A 17,872-nucleotide genomic window follows, 5' to 3' on the forward strand; every position below is an offset into this window, starting at 1 on the left:
CGTAAAGGGAGGACATGCTACTCCCTCCATAAGAAGGGTGAGCAGACAACTATGAGGGCAAATCAACACATCAGAATCAGAAGGTTATCACATGCCAATAGTTCAACGGAGGCCAAAAGGGCAAAAGACTCAACACCAGTCTAGCTAAAAGAGCTTCCCTGGTGGCTCAGATGCTAAAGAATCTGTCTGCAATGCAGGAGACCTGGGTTCGATCCCTGGGTTAGGAAGATCCCTGGAGAAGAGAATGGCAACCCACTTCAGTCTTCCTGCCTGGAGAATCCCATGGACAGCAGAGCCTGGTGGGCTACAGTCCATGAGGTCGCAAAGAGCTGGACACGACTGAGCGACTAACACTTTCACTTCCACCGAGGTAACCCTGCCCGACTCTGGTCTCATGTTAATGCCTCGCAATCATCCTTGACTCCTCTCGCTCTCGCTCTCGCGCTCTCTCTCTCGCTCTCTCGTCTACAATACCCATTTAGTCAGAAAACTCATCATCTCTACCTTCAAAATGCATCCAGGTCGCCCTCACTTCTCATCTCCCACTGCTCGCGTGCTGCTTTAAGCCCTGGCCGTCTCTCAGCTGGACACGGCGACCGTCCCACAGGCCTGCTGCTTCCAGCCTTAGCTTTCTGCCCTCGGTGTCCTCTCGGTCCAGAATGGCCTCTTCCAACCCCCCATGGCACTCATCTGCCCTTTTACGTAGGCCCCCATCGTGAGCATCCAGTTCCCCACCTATGGAGTGCTACCATTTCCGCCTTGTTCACCGAGATCCCACCAAGCTAGCCTTCCTGCGATTCTCTGTGTGCACCAGACACGTTTCCATTGCAGGGTCCCTGCACATGCTGTTTTCTTTCTCAGATTTCCCTTCCCTAGTTAGGGCTTGTCCTTTCACTTCCTTCAGGTCTGTGGACAAAGGCCCTAACCCTGACCAACGTATTTCACGTGGAGTCTCTGCCCCAGCACATGGGATCCCCTTGGCCTGCTCAGCTGTTTCCCTCCTCAGGTCTTCTCCTGGAACAGGTGATTTTGATACATTTGTTCTACGTTTGTTTATCTCCCTCTACAAGGCCAGGGTTTTTGTCTTTGTTCCTTAGGTCTAAAGCCGTGCCGGACATGTACACAAATTCGTTGAATGAACTGCATGAGTAACAGGTATTACTGTGAACATTTAAGTGATGGCACTTGTGCCAGGCACATTTGTGTCTTCTCACCGAAGCCGCAAGGCCCTGTGCGGCAGCGGCTATTAACCCCGTGTCACATACAAGCAAACTGAGGCCTAGACAGGTTTGGTACCTACTCAAGTAAGTATGTGGCAGTCTGTAGCTGCTCCACAAGCAGCAGCTGGATTCCAGCTCACACACAGAGGGGCTGGGGCATGGAGGCAGCTGTGCTCAGCTGAGGCTCATTTTGCTGTGACTAACCTTTCCTACTCGGCCTAGGACTTTCCAGATTTCATCACTGAAGCGCCCGTCTCCTGGGACAAGCCCTCAGCTCCAGGCAAACAGGAATGGTGGGTCAGCCTTCTTCAGTTACCTCAGGGCGGGCCCTCTCGCCGCTTTTCTCTGCACCTCTAGACAAATCAGCCTTGTTCCTACTCTTGATTTACAATTGGCGTCAATTAGTCCTGTCTGTTTCCTGTCCTCAGGGATGGCGACACCAGGTCTGTCAGAGTCTAACCTATGAATTTTATATTCAATAAAAGTTTCATTATTGGCCTTATTTTGGACCCAAGCAAACAAGACAAGACACATTATGGAAAACAAAAGAGGTCAGGCCTTGCTCTTACCTAGATGCTCTCAAAGTCACACATTTACTCCCTCATCTTCACATCTGCTTCTCAAGTACACTGCTTCCCAAAGTGGGGAAGGAGGACTTGGCAGCAAGAGAATGCGGGAAACTGGAAAGGGGTTTCCCCTAGAACTACATCAAGAAAATGAGCAGAAACCGTGTCCTACAAAAAGTCTCACCCAAACCGGGAGTACCTCTGGTCCTCAGCCAGATTTAGCACATGAGCTGGGAAAGGGGAAAAGAATGTTGGCCTGGGAAGTCACCGCCCGCACCCCAGGCTGGGGACTCACAGGGCCCCTGCCCGGCTGGAGGAGACAGAATGGGCAGCGGTGGAAAATCTGTGTCTGCTCTGAGCCGTGTGGGCCTCGACTCAGGAGGAGGAGCGGCAGCCCAGCCCCTTGTGGCCTGACTCCAGCGGGAAGGAGGGAAGGGCCGGGCCGGCTTACCCATGGAGGGCGAGGACTGTGGGCAGAGGCACCCCTTATTAGAGCCAGCGCAGAGAGGGTGCGGCCAGGTCCCACATCAGGAGGGACTTCCCAGCTGTGTGGGCGATGACACCTTGCCCAGGGGAGAGCAGAATCTTCTGCTGCACAGACAGTACCAGGGAGAGGTTTCTCTGGGTTGCTTAGAAGCCAATCCTATTTGGTTCATGAGAACAGACATCAGAATATCTTTCAAGTCCTACCTTCAAACCCTGGATTAGGGGGTAAAAGAGAAGTGAAAGTGTTCGTCACCCAGTCGTGTTTGACTCTTTGTGACCCCATGGACTGTAGCCCACCAGGCTCCTCTGTCCATGGGATTCTCCAGGCAACTGACTTACTAGAAAAAACCCTGATGCTGGGAAAGATTGAAGGGTTCCTGCCTTCCCTGTCTCCCTTTTTATCTGTCCCGTCATTAAGGCGATGATGGGAGTTCTCACTGTCCTATCAGCTGCTCCCAAGCATGAAGAGCCAAGAGCACAGACCTACGAGGTATATTTTAGCTGAAACTCAAGTTGGGGTTTGCAGCAGGACTCTCTTGCTTTTTCTATCATCCAGCAGATGTTGGCAATTTGATCTCTGGTTCCTCTGCCTTTTCTAAATCCAGCTTGAACATCTGGAGGTTCACGGTTCACGTACTGTTGAAGCCTGGCTTGGAGAATTTTGACTATTACTTCGTTAGCGTGTGACATGAGTGCAATGGTGCGGTGGTTTGAGCATTCTTTGGCGTTGCCTTCCTTTGGGATTGGAATAAAACTGATCTTTTCCAGTCCTGTGGCCACTGCTGGGTTTTCCAAATTTGCTGGCATATTGAGTATAGAACTTTCATAGCATTATCTTTTAGGATTCGAAATAGCTCAACTGGAATTCCATCACCTCCACTATATTGTTCATAGAGATGACTTCACACTCCAGGATGTCTGGCTCTAGGTGAGTGATCACACCATCGTGATTATCTGGGTCGTGAATATCTTTTTTGTACAGTTCTTCTGTGTATGCTTGCCACCTCTTCTTAATATCTTCTGCTTCTGTTAGGTCCCTACCATTTCTGTCCTTTATTGAGCCCGTCTTTGCATGAAATGTTCCCTTGGTATGTCTAATTTTCTTGAAGAGATCTCTGGTCTTTCGCATTCTGTTGTTTTCCTCTATATCTTTGCACTGATCAAGTGGTTAAAGGCAACACCAGAGCAATTAGGTTTAAAACACATATGTGGTCACCAGGAGTGAATGGTTTTCTTCTACTATCAGGATGAATTGCTTCAGATACTTGTTTTCTGTTTTGAGCAGTTGGTTTAATTGGTTTACCGTGGGGAGGGCAGGAGTGCAGCCAGAGTCGGGAAACCCAGGGCTCAGTCTGAGGCCTGGGAGCCTCCTGTGAGGAGGCTGTTTCCCTCAAGCATGGGGGCATGTGGCCACCCATTTAGAAAAGGCAGAGGAACCAGAGATCAAATTGCCAACATCTGCTGGATGATAGAAAAAGCAAGAGAGTCCTGCTGCAAACCCCAACTTGAGTTTCAGCTAAAATCCTCATAGGTCTGCGCTCTTGGCTCTTCATCGCCTTAATGACGGGACAGATAAAAAGGGAGACAGGGAAGGCAGGAACTCTTCAATCTTTCCCAGCATCAGGGTTTTTTCTAGTAAGTCAGTTCTTCACATCAGGTGGACAAAGAATTGGAGTTTCAGCTTCAGCATCAGCACTTCCAGTGAATTTTCAGAACTGATCTCCTTTAGCATTGACTGGTTGGATCTCCTTGCAGTCAAGGGACTCTCAAGAGTCTTCTCCAACACCACAGTTCAAAAGCATCAATTCTTTGGCACTCAGTTTTCTTTATAGTCCAACTCTTACATCCATACATGACCACTGCAAAAACCATAGCCTTGACTAGACAGACCTTTGTTGGCAAAGTAATGTCTCTGCTTTTAATATGGTGTCTAGTTTGGTCATAGCTTTTCTTCCAAACAGCCAGCGTCTTTTAATTTCATGGTTACATTCACCATCTGCAGTGATTTTGGAGCCCAAAAAATACGGTCTCTCACTGTTTCCTTTGTTTCTCCAACTATTTGCCATGAAGTGATGGGACGATCTTCATGTGATCTTCAAGTGATGCCATGATCTTCGTTTTCTGAAAGTTGAACTTTAAGCCAACTTTTTCACTCTCCTCTTTCACTTTCATCAAGAGGCTCTTTAGTTCTTCTTCACTTTCTACCACAAGTGTGGTGTCATCTGCATATCTGAGGTTATTGATATTTCTCCTGCAATCTTGATCCAGCTTGTGTTTCATCCAGCCCGGCATTTCGCATGATGTACTCTGCGTAGAAGTCAAAGAAGCAGGGTGACAATATACAGTCTTGATGTACTCCCTTCCCGATTTGGAACCAGTCTGTTGTTCCATGTCCAGGTCTATGTGTTGCTTCTTGATCTGCATACAGATTTCTCAGGAGGCAAGTCAGATGGTCTGGTATTCCTTAAGAATTTTCCAGTTTGCTGTGATCCACACAGTCAAAGACTTCACCACAGTCAATAAAGCAGAAGTAGATGGAACTCTCTTGCTTTTTCAAGAGCCAACGGATGTTGGTAATTTGATCTCTGGCTCTTCTGCCTTTTCCAAATCCAGCTTGAACATCTGGAAGTTCACGGTTCAGGTACTGTTGAAGCCTAGCTTGGAGAATTTTGAGTATTTGTTAGCGTGTGAGATGAATGAAATTGTGCAGTATTTTGAGCATTCTTTGGCATTGTTTTTCTTTGGGATTGGAATGAATTCTGACATTTCCAGTCCTGTGGCCACTGCTGAGTTTTCCAAATTTGCTGGCATATTCAGTGCAGCACTTTCACAGCATTATCTGTTAGGATTTGAAATAGCGGAATTCCATCACCTCCACTAGCTTTGTTCATAGTGATGCTTCTGAAGCCCTTGACTTCGCATTCCAGGATGTCTGGCTCTAGGTGAGTGATTATTTGGGTTGTGAAAATCTTTTTGTATAGTTCTGTGTATTCTTGCCACCTCTTCTTAATATCTTCCACTTTTGTTAGGTCCATACCATTTCTGTCTTTTATTGAATCCATCTTTGCACGAAAATTCCCTTGGTATCTCTAATTTTCTTGAAGAGATCTCTAGTCTTTCCCACTATTGTTTTCCTCTATTTCTTTGCACTGATCACTCTGCATTCAAATCGGTATATCTTTTCCTTTTCTCCTTTGCCTTTAGCTTCTCTTCTTTTGCATTTCTTTTTCTTGGGGATTGTTTTGATCACTGGAGCTGTACAATGTCATGAGCCTCTGTCCATAGCTCTTCAGGCACTCTGTCTGTCAGATCTGATCCCTTGAATCTATTTGTCACTTCCACTGTATAGTGTAAGGGATTTGGTTTAGGTTAGTCTGAGCCACAGTCAGTTCCCAGTCTTGTTTTGCTGACTGTATAGAGCTTCTCCATCTTTGGCTGCAAAGAATATAATCAATCTGATTTCAGTGTTGACCATCTGGTGATGTCCATGTGTAATACTAGTCAGCCATAAAAAGCAACTAATTTAAACTAAATCAACTGTGTTGCTTTTTATGGCTGACTAGTATTACACATGGACATCACCAGATAGTCAACACTGAAATCAGATTGATTATATTCTTTGCAGCCAAAGATGGAGAAGCTCTATACAGTCAGCAAAACAAGACTGGGAACTGACTGTGGCTCAGATCACGAACTCCTTATTGCCGAATTCAGACTTAAACTGAAAAAGTGGGAAACACCACTAGGCCATTCAGGTATAACCTAAACCAAATCCCTTACACTATACAGTGGAAGTGACAAATAGATTCAAGGGATCAGATCTGACAGACAGAGTGCCTGAAGAGCTATGGACAGAGGCTCATGACATTGTACAGCTCCAGTGATCAAAACAATCCCCAAGAAAAAGAAATGCAAAAAGGCAAAATGATTATCTGAGGAGGCCTTACAAATAGCTCTGAAAAGAAGAGAAGCTAAAGGCAAAGGAGAAAAGGAAAGATATACCGATTTGAATGCAGAGTTCCAAAGAATAGCAAGGAGAAGTAAGAAAGTCTTCTTCAGTGATCAGTGCAAAGAAATAGAGGAAAACAATAGTGGGAAAGACTAGAGATCTCTTCAAGAAAATTAGAGATACCAAGGGAATTTTCGTGCAAAGATGGATTCAATAAAAGACAGAAATGGTATGGACCTAACAAAAGTGGAAGATATTAAGAAGAGGTGGCAAGAATACACAGAACTATACAAAAAGATTTTCACAACCCAAATAATCACTCACCTAGAGCCAGACATCCTGGAATGCGAAGTCAAGTGGGCTTCAGGAAGCATCACTATGAACAAAGCTAGTGGAGGTGATGGAATTCCAAGCTATTTCAAATCCTAACAGATAATGCTGTGAAAGTGCTGCACTGAATATGCCAGCAAATTTGGAAAACTCAGCAGTGGCCACAGGACTGGAAATGTCAGAATTCATTCCAATCCCAAAGAAAAACAATGCCAAAGAATGCTCAAAATACTGCACAATTTCATTCATCTCACACGCTAACAAATACTCAAAATTCTCCAAGCTAGGCTTCAACAGTACCTGAACCGTGAACTTCCAGATGTTCAAGCTGGATTTGGAAAAGGCAGAAGAGCCAGAGATCAAATTACCAACATCCGTTGGCTCTTGAAAAAGCAAGAGAGTTCCATCTACTTCTGCTTTATTGACTGTGGTGAAGTCTTTGACTGTGTGGATCACAGCAAACTGGAAAATTCTTAAGGAATACCAGACCATCTGACTTGCCTCCTGAGAAATCTGTATGCAGATCAAGAAGCAACACATAGACCTGGACATGGAACAACAGACTGGTTCCAAATCGGGAAGGGAGTACATCAAGACTGTATATTGTCACCCTGCTTCTTTGACTTCTACGCAGAGTACATCATGCGAAATGCCGGGCTGGATGAAACACAAGCTGGATCAAGATTGCAGGAGAAATATCAATAACCTCAGATATGCAGATGACACCACACTTGTGGTAGAAAGTGAAGAAGAACTAAAGAGCCTCTTGATGAAAGTGAAAGAGGAGAGTGAAAAAGTTGGCTTAAAGTTCAACTTTCAGAAAATGAAGATCATGGCATCTGGTCCTATCACTTCATGGCAAATAGTTGGAGAAACAAAGGAAACAGTGAGAGACTGTATTTTTTGGGCTCCAAAATCACTGCAGATGGTGACTGTAACCATGAAATTAAAAGACGCTGGCTGTTTGGAAGAAAAGCTATGACCAAACTAGACACCATATTAAAAGCAGAGACATTACTTTGCCAACAAAGGTCTGTCTAGTCAAGGCTATGGTTTTGCAGTGGTCATGTATGGATGTAAGAGTTGGACTATAAAGAAAACTGAGTGCCAAAGAATTGATGCTTTTGAACTGTGGTGTTGGAGTCCCTTGGACTGCAAGGAGATCCAACCAGTCAATGCTAAAGGAGATCAGTCCTGAAAATTCATTGGAAGTACTGATGCTGAAGCTGAAACTCCAATTCTTTGTCCACCTGATGTGAAGAACTGACTTACTAGAAAAAACCCTGATGCTGGGAAAGATTGAAGAGTTCCTGCCTTCCCTGTCTCCCTTTTTATCTGTCCTGTCATTAAGGCGATGATGGGAGTTCTCACTGTGGTGTCAGCTGCTCCCAAGTATGAAGAGCCAAGAGCACAGACCTATGAGGATTTTAGCTGAAACTCAAGTTGGGGTTTGCAGCAGGACCCTCTTAATTCCATGGGGAAGTAAGAGCTCTATTTTGGATATATTACATTTGATATACTTATAGACAGCCAAGTAGAGACGTGAAGTAGGTAATTAGATGAAAGTTTGGAGTCGAGGGTGTCACAAGCCCACAAACAGAATTTAAAGTCGTGGATGGGGAAGCGGTCCCCTGGGGAGAGGATCAGGATAGAAGAAAGAAGGAGATGCAAGCCCCAGTCCTGGAGCTCTATCATTGGAAAGTTGGAGCCATGGGCAGGGAAAGAGACTAAATTGCCTGATGTTATAGGGGGAAGACTGTGAGAATGTGTTGTTACAGAGGCCGTGCAAAGAGAGTGCTCCCAAGAAAGAATGGTCTTCCATAGTCAGTGATGCTGAGAGGTTGAGTGAGAAGGGGCATGGAGATGTTCTTTGGATTTGTCAGCACAGAGCACATAGTGACTTGAGTTTCTCTGTCAGTTAAGTGGGCTATTTTGAGGATTATAGATTATAGAGAGTCTGTATCTAAGACGTCATTAGCTTGAGTTCAAATGATTTTACTTTTTAAAAATTGAAGTATAGGTGATGTACAATACTATAGAGGTGTATAACAGTGATTTACAATTTTTAAAAGTTATATTCCATTTATAGCTATTATAAAGTATTGGCTCTGTTTCATGAGTTGTACTGTTTATTATTGCAGCTTATTTATTTTGCTCATGGTGGTTTCTGCCTTAGTCCCCTTTCCCTGCCTTGCTCTTCTCCCCCTTTCGATCTCCCTACTGGTTTTTCCTCTGTATCTGTGAGTCTGTTTCTTTTTGTTATAATCAAGTTTGTTTTGTTTTTTGAATTTCACACATAAATGATATCACACAGTGTGGACAAAGAATGTCATTTGCATTTCAGTAAACAAAGGATATTGCAGAGATAAGGACATCAGCTACTGCAACAGCCCCTGATGGTGCAACCAGAAGGGAATTCAGGATAGAGAAAAACAAGATGCTGGCCCTAGATAGTTAAAATGCATATCAAAGGAATATCGGCAATGAGCCAGATTCTTGCATCTTCCCATTAATAGAAAAGTACTAAAATCATTATTCAGTAACCTTTTATGAATAGGTCAGTAACCTTTTGATGTTTGAATACATGGCTTTCTTATTTTCCAGCAAAAACTCCTACATGTCCTGGCTCCTCCCTTTCCTCTTTGGAACAGTCTCTCAGAGCTGTTTCCCAGATTTAAGTCCTCAGTACGTCTGCCAAATAAAACATAATTCTCAGACTTCTCTGGTGGTCCAGTGCTTGGGAATCTACCTTGCAATGCAGGGAACACAGGTTCATTCCCTGGTTGGGGAAGATTCCACACATCAAGGGGCAACTAGGCCATGTGCCACAGCTGCTAAGCCTGTGCTCTAGAGCCCATGAGCCGCAACTGCTGATGCCCGCATGCCTAGGACCTGTGCTCGGCAACAAGAGAAGCCACCACAAGAAGTGCATGTACCGCAACTAGAGAGTGGCCCTGTTTCATCGCAACTAGAGACAGCCTGCATGCAGCAATGAAGACCCAGCACAGCCAAAAATAAATAAGATAAAATAAATGTGTTGATGTGAAAAAGCAGACCATTACAAATATTTTTTTTAAAAACATAATACTTTTAGGTTGTACAATTTTTTTCAGTCAAAACTGTGTTTGTCATTCTCAGTATAAATTATTTTACTTTGCAATGATATTCCCAAACTTCAATATTTAGTTGAATCATCTGGAAGATTTACTAAAGTACGGGTTTTTCTGACTCAGTAGGCCTGAGAATTGTATTTCTAACAACGCTCCAGGTATTGCTGAGTCTCTGCCTGTCTGACTAATAGGAAGCTACAGCCTTTTCCAGGGGTTACTTTCTGCTCCTGCTTTTGATAATCCCCATGATGCTAACATGGCCATGAAGAAGCCTTGATACTGCTTGGTACTTCAGCCCATTGGTGAAAAGGAAACAAAAGTACACTCTGAGCTGGGCCCAAGTTCTGGTTCCCTAACAGCCCCTCAGAGATACCACTTTGACCAAGTTACTCATGCCTGCTGGCCTGTGCTCCAGAGTGGGCAGCCAGGCACCTGCTGCTGCTGCTAATAATGGAACCACTCAGTAAAGCTAGAAATCCATCCACAGCACTGGTGTCAGTTTTCTTGGCTTCAACCCCAGCTTTGCAGAAGGAATAAAACCCTAGTCGACTGCTACTGGCCTTAGTTTAGACCTCTCTAGGTTTCCCCCAACAGTACAACTTTAATGAAATGGGAGAGAACACACTCCATCTCCACTAAACCCATGGAGAAGCTGCCTGACTCTCCAAGTGGGGTGTGTGTGTATGTATGTGCATACTCAGTTGGGTCCAACTCTGCAGCCTCATGAACTGTAGCCCAAGAGGCTCCTCTGGCCATGGGATTTTCCAGGCAAGAATACAGAGTGGGTTGCCATTTCCTACTCCAGGGGATCTTCCCAACCCAGGGATCAAACCCACGTTTCCTGCCTGGCAGGGCAGATTCTTTACTACTGAGCCACTTAGGAAGCTCCTCCAAGTAGGGTAAGTTCATTCAACTTGCATGCGTATAACTCCTCTAGAGTCACCTCCACTCAATACACTGTCAAAGAGGCTCCCTTTTTGGTCTTTGAATTGACGTCACTCACCCCAAGTCCATTTTACATTGTAGGGATTTTAGGAACCTGATTATCCTTTCCTGAAACCTTACTTTGGTTGGGCCTTCCCCATACATCAATCATGTTTTTGTAACCTTAAATTTCAGTGGGCTCAGAGTTCCTGCTCCCTCTGTTTTGTGGATTAGTTCCTAAATAAATTCTTGGCTGCAGAAAGATAAAAGTGTTTACACCAGAATCCACCAACCACGACAATCAAACCCCAAAAGCAAACAGATGCACTGGGGCAGGAACCTTGAACTCTCAACAAGAGCTCAAGGTCCGCTCAGGCCTGTAACATGCTTGCATGTACATGGCATAGATGTTCAACAAATGCTAACTACTATCATACTATTATTGCTTGCTTCTGCCTATAAACTCATCCTTCTTCCCAAACCAGCTTCTCCTTAGACTTTCCCTACCCATCCCAGGGCCAAAGCCCTAATCTTAGTACTCATTTCTTTATACCAGTGCTGTGCCCAACATTTGCCTGTCTAATCTTTCTTCCTCCAGAGTCTCTCTCCCCAATTCCATTCTATCACAAGAAACAGTGATATTTTTATTTGTAATTATCCAAATTCCTCTCCCTGGTTTTCAAACTCTATTCCCCTATCTACACAGTTTAGCATTTACTCCCCCAATTTCATTCAAACACATATTGAATGCCTTCAGGCACTGGGGCTATGAAGATGAGCAAGATGTTACTGTTCCCAGTGAGTTTACAGTGTATGGAAAGAAGGAAATGAGCAATATGCCAATTCCTAAACCATGGGGCAAAGCAGAAGCTGCTGGAACTCAGAGGTTCAGTAGGTTGTTTGAGGGTGGAGAAAGGATATTTGGGGGCAGAAGAAACTGTGTGTGCCAAAGTACAAGGACTTGAGAAGTAGAACACATGCAGGTTACTGCTGGTTATTCAACAAGACAAAGCGAAGAACTAGAGGAGGAGAGTGGGCTAATACGTTTTTGAGATAAATAGATAGGCAGGAGTAAGATTTTTAATAATAACTGATATTGTTATTAGAAGCTTATATTAGAAGCTTTGAATTTATCCTAAAAGCAGCAAGTAAAGTTTAAATATGTGTGCTTTCTAAGTTGCTTCAGTTGTGTCTGACTCTCTGCCAACCCTATGGACTGTAGCCTGCCAAGTCAGTGATGCCATGCAACTATCTCATCCTCTGTCATCCCCTTCTCCCACCTTTAACTTTGCCCAGCATCAGGATCTTTTCCAATGAGTCAGTTCTTCTCAACAGGTGGCCAAAGTATTGGAGTTTCAGCTTCAGCATCAGTCCTTCCAATGAATATTCGGGACTGATTTCCTTTTGGACTGACTGGTTTGATCTCCTTGCAGTCCAAGGGACTCTCAAGAGTCTTCTCCAGCACCACAGTCTCAAAAACATCCATTCTTCAGCACTCCGCTTGCTTTATACTCCAACTCTCACACCCATACACGACTACTGGAAAAATCATAGCTTTGACTAGATGGACCTTTCTCAGCAAAGTAATGTCTCTGCTTTTTAATATGCTGTCTATGTTGGTCATAGCTTTTCTTCCAAGCAATATCTCTGCTTTATGATATGCTGTAATGATCTTTTGCACGTTCGTGTACATTAATACACAGAGGTACAGAGTACAAAGCACATCATTCTTCTTCATGACAGCATAGAACTTCATCATATAGTTATACTATTTTTGTATGTGGCCATTTGGAAACAGTGAGAGACTTTATCTTCTTGGGCTCCAGAATCATTGCAGATGGTAACTGCAGCCATGAAAGTAAAAGATGCTTGCTCCTTGGAAGAAAAGCTATGACAAACCTAGACAGCATATTAAAAAGCAGAGACATTACTTTGCTGACAAAGGTCCATCTAGTCAAAGCTATGGTTTCTCCAGTAGTCATGTATGGATGTGAGAGTTGGACCATAAAGAGAACTGAGTGTCAGAGAATGGATGCTTTTGAACTGTGGCGTTAGAAAAGACTCTTGAGAGTCCCTTGGACCGCAAGAAGATCAAACCAGTCCATCCTAAAGGAAATCAACCCTGAATATTCATCGGAAGGACTGGTGCTGAAGCTGAAACTCCGATACTTTGGCCACCTGATGGGAAGAGCTGACTCTTTGGAAGAGACCCCGATGCTGAAAGAGACTGAAAGCAAGAGGAAAAGGGGAAGACAGAGGATGAGATGGTTGGATGGCATCACCTACCTGATAGACATGAGTTTGAACAAGCTCTGGGAGTTGATGATGGGCAGGGAAGACTGGGGTGCTGCAGTCCATGGGGTTGCAAAGGGGCATGACTGAATGACTGACTTGAACTGATCATAGTATTTATAGGCAGTTACGCTGCATCACGGGGGCTTCCCAGGTGGCACAGGGGTAAAACATTCACCTGTCAATGCAGGAGGTGCAGGGGACACGGGCTTGGTCCCTGGGCTGGGAAGATGCCCTGAAGGAGGGAATGGCAACCCACTCCAGTATTCTTGCCTGGAAAGTCCCATGGACAGAAGCGCCTGGCAGGCTACAGCCCACGGGGTCGCAGAGAGTCAGCTGGACACGGCTGAGTGGCCGACCTCATGTGCAGGTTATACTGCGTCTATGCGCACGTCGCCTTGGCTCACATGCGAGTGCAGGATAAACTAGATGTGGAATTTCTGGGTCGAAGTATAGAGAAGTCATTTTTCAAAAACAGTTTTTGTATAATAAAAGGGATACATATGTATAGTAAAATAACATTTGAATCAGTACACAAAAATACAAAACATGTCTCCATTCCATCTCAGGACATCCAGCTCCTTTCTCTTCAATTAACCACCATGAATACCCTCCTCCAGAGAATTTTCTGTGCATAAGAAAGCGTGTATGTGTGTGTTATTTAGATTATAGTTGCAGTTTGGAAGGAGAAGTTCTGTGGTGAGGAGAGATTCTGTTTGGAAGGGAGAGTAAAGAGAGGGAAAGATGGGGAGGCAGTAAAAGCAACAAAGAGGCTGTGGCAGCAATCTGGAAAATGAGCAGTAAGTGACAAAGGCTCAAACTAAGCAGAAGCTATGGGAATGGAAAAGAAAAGGGAAGATTCAAGAGCTATTTAGGGGGAACTTCTCTGGTGGCCCAGTGTTTAAGAATCCACCTTCTAACGCAGGGGATGTGGGTTCGATCCCAGGTTGAGGTACTAAGATTCCATGTGTTATGGAGAAAGCCCATGGGCCAAAACTAAGACCCAACATAGCTAAATAAATAAAATTTTTTTAAAAAGAGATATTTAAGAGCTTTCCTTGGTGGTCCAGTGGTTAAGAATCCACCTTCCAATGGAGAGGAGGCAGATTCTATCCCTGGTTGGGGAACTAAGACCCCACGTGCCACAGGCAGTTACTGAGCCTGCGTTCCATAACTAAAGAGAAGTCCACACATGGAAACAGAGAGCCTGTGCCCAGCGATAAGAGCCGCCACAGCCAGACTTCAAGAGAGAGAGAGAGTTAGGAGGTTAAGTTGGTAGGATTTCCTAAGTATTTGAATATGGGAGGTGAGAAAAGAGAAAAGTCTTCATTGACTTCCAGATTTCTGGCTTCAGTAACTAGGTGGATGGTGAGTGGCACCGTCCACTAAGACAAAGACTTCAAGAGGAAGAATAGATGTTGGAGACATGAGGATGATTTCAGTTTTTGTTTGGAGTTTAAAGCGCCTCTGTAACATCTAATCAAAGATTCCTAAAGCCAATTAGAGAGAGATCTGGGTCAGAGATACAGATCTCGGAGTCACCACATCGAATCAATTCATAGTCAAAGCCAAGGAAATGAATGAAATAACCCATGGAGACAATGCAGAGTGAGGAAAGATGGGAGCTGAGGACTGAATCCTACGGAATATCCACAACTGAACGAGAGAGAGCAAAGAAACCTGCAAAGGAACTAGAAACCAGGCAGCCAGAGAATTTGGAAAGAAACTGAGGTAAGATTTGGTCCTTTAAACCAAGGCAGGAGGAGTTTAAAGAAAGAGAAAATGGTGAGTGAGGCCAAATGATTGCATAATGATTAGGAGTTGGACAGACCCAGGTGTAAATCCCAGCTTTGCCAATTACCAGCAATGACACCTTGGACACACACCAAACTTTATAAGCATTTGCGAAAAAAAGATGAATAATATTACTTACCTAATAGAGTCATTTGCTTTTGTTATTCAGGTGCTTATTCGTGTCTGATTCTTTGCGACCCCATGGACTGCAGCACGCTAGGTTTCCCTGTCCTTCACCATCACCCGGAGTTTGTTCAAACTCATGTTCATTGAGTTTGTGGTTCCATCCAACCACTTCATCTCCTGTCATCCCCTTCTCCTCCTGCCGTCAATCTTTCCCAGCATCAGGGTCATATCCAGTGAGTCAGTTCTTCCCATCAGGTGGCCAAAGTATTGGAGTTTCAGCTTCAGCATCAGTCCTTCCAATGAATATTCGGGGTTGATTTCCTTTAGGATTGAGTGGTTTGATCTCCTTGCAGTCCAAGGGACTCTGAAGGGTCTTCTCCAACAATACAGTTTGAAAGAATCAATTCTTCAGTGCTCAGCCTTCTTGATGGTCCAACTCTCACATCTATACTTGACCACTGGAAAAACCATAGCGTTGACTAAGATGTATCTTTGTTGGCAAAGTAAAGTCTCTGCTTTTTAATATGCCGTCTAGGTTTGTCATAGCTTTTCTTCCAAGGAGCAAGTGTTTTTTTTTAATTTCATGGCTGCAGTCACTGTCCACAGTGATTTTGGAGCCCAAGAAAATAAAGTCTGTCACTGTTTTCATTGTTTCCCCATCTATTTGCTATGAAGTGATGGAACTGGATGCCATGATCTTAGTTTTCTGAATGTTGAATTTTAAGCTAGCTTTTTCATTCTCCTCTTTCACCTTCATCAAGAGGCTAGTTTCTTTTCACTTTCTGCCATTAGGGTGGAGTCATCTGCATTTCTGAAGTTATTGATATTTCTCCCTGCAATCTCGATTCCAGCTTGTGCTTCATCCAACCAGACATTTCACATGATGTACTCTGCATATGAGTTAAATAAGCAGGATGACAATATACAGCCTTGATGTACTCCTTTTCCAATTTTGAACCAGTCCATTGTTCCATGTCTGGTTCTAACTGTTGCTTCTTGACCTGCATGCAGGTTTCTCAGGAGGCAGGTCAGGTGGTCTGGTATTCCCATATCTTTAAGAATTTTCCAAAGTTTGTCATGATCCACATAGTCAACGGCTTTGGTCAATGAAATTGAAGTAGATGTTTTTCTGGAATTCTCTTGCTTTTTCTATAATCAAATCTTGCTTTTTCTAGAATATAAGTCTTGCTTTTTCTATAAACAAATGTTGGCAATTTGATCTCTGGATCCTCTGCCTCTTCTAAATCCAGCTTGTGCATCTGGAAGTTCTTAGTTCCCATACTGCTGAAGCCTATGTTTGAGTATTTTGAGTATGACTTTTCTAGCGTGTGAAATGAGTGCAATTGTGCAATAGTTTGAAATTCTTTGGCATTGCCCTTCTTTGGGACTGGAATGAAAACTGACTTTTTCCAGTACTGTGGCCACTGCTGAGTTTTCCAGATTTGCTGACATAATGAGTGCAGTGCTTTAATAGCATCAATTTTTAGGATTTCCAATAGCTCAGCTGGAATTCCATCACCCCCACTAGCTTTGTAGTGATTCGTCCTAAGGCCCACTTGACTTCGTATTCCAGGATGTCTCATTCTGTACAACAACTATTGTGGCTATCCAAGTCATTAATATCTTTTGTACAGTTCTTCTGTGTATTCTTGCCACTTCTTAATATCTTCTGCTTCTGTTAGGTCCCTACCATTTCTGTCCTTTATTGTGCCCATCTTTGCATGAAATGTTCCCTTGGTATTCTAATTTTCTTGAAGAGATCTCTAGTCTTTCCCATTCTATTGTTTTCCTCTATTTCTTTGCATTGATCATTGAGGAAGGCTTTCTTGTCTCTCCTTGGTATTCTTTGGAATTCTGCATTCAAATGGGTATATCTTTCCTCTTTTCCTTCGCCTTTCACTTCTCTTCTTTTCTCAGCTATTTGTAAAGCCTCCTCAGTTAACTTTTTGGGTTTTTTTTTTGGGGGGGGTTTGCATTTCTTTTTCTTGGGGATGGTCTTGATCACTGCCTCCTGTACAATGTCACAAATCTCCATCCATAGTTCTTCAGGCACTCTATCAGATCTAATCCCTTGAATCCCTTGTCACTTCCACTGTATAATCTTAAGGAATTTGACTTAAGTCATACCTGAATGGCTTAATGGTTTTCCCTATTTTCTTCAATTTAAGTCTGAATTTTGCAATAAGGAGTTCATGATCTGAGCCATAGTCAGCTCCTAGTCTTGTTTTTGCTGACTGTATAGAACTTCTCTATGTTTGGCTGCAAAAAATATAATCAATCTGATTTCAGTGTTGACCATCTGGTGATGTCCATGTGTAGAGCTGTCTCTTGTGTTGCTAGAAGTGGGTGTTTGCTATGACCAGTGTGTTCTTTTGGCAAAACTTTGTGATTAAATTGGATAATGTATATAAAACTGTTAGTACAGTGCCTGATATATAATAAACTCATTACATGCTGATTTCTAATAAGAAGGAAAATAAACACTGAAAGTAATTCATTCAATTTAAAACTAATGACCCTGTCACAGTAATTTCAGAGAAGCCATGCAGATATCAATCCAGATTAAGCATATTGAAGAGTATATGAGAGGAGAAAAAGGAGTCAAGGAATTCGGTATTGAAAATTAAATGATAAAACAAGTGTGCCAGAGGGAAGCAAGGAATTGAGCATAATATTCCCTTACACCCCCACCCCAGCCTTTTCAGAATATAGAACATGTATATTATTAGGCTTTGGGGGACAACTTGCTCTTGTTCTTTAGTTGCCAACTCTTTTGCAACCCAATGACTGCCTATAGCCCACCAAGGTCCTCTATCCATGGGAGTTTCCAGGCAAGAGTACTGGAGGGGAACAACTTAGAGAGGGACAAATTAAAAATATAAGATATAACTTGGATTGGAAAAATTAATATTGTTAAATGGCCATTCTGCTGAAGGCAATCTACAGATTAAGTGATATCCCTGTCAAATTATCCTTGACATTTTTGACAGAACTAGAACCAATAATCCTAAAATTTATATGGAACCAAGAAACACCCAGAAGTGCCAAAGCAATCCTGAAGAAGAAGAACAAAAC

General features: G+C 43.4%; 1 long non-coding RNA gene across 1 annotated transcript; it reads left to right on the forward strand.

Annotated features, from left to right (window-relative positions):
* The first annotated feature begins 5 nt into the window (after positions 1-5).
* LOC132657488 (uncharacterized) lies at positions 6-9,599 on the forward strand. Its single transcript, XR_009595778.1, has 2 exons — positions 6-3,200; positions 9,156-9,599. It is a non-coding gene; the product is annotated as an uncharacterized LOC132657488 (long non-coding RNA).
* Positions 9,600-17,872: the final 8,273 nt, after the last annotated feature.

The sequence above is a fragment of the Ovis aries genome, chromosome 12, assembly GCF_016772045.2.
Source record: "Ovis aries strain OAR_USU_Benz2616 breed Rambouillet chromosome 12, ARS-UI_Ramb_v3.0, whole genome shotgun sequence".
NCBI lineage: Eukaryota > Metazoa > Chordata > Mammalia > Artiodactyla > Bovidae > Ovis > Ovis aries.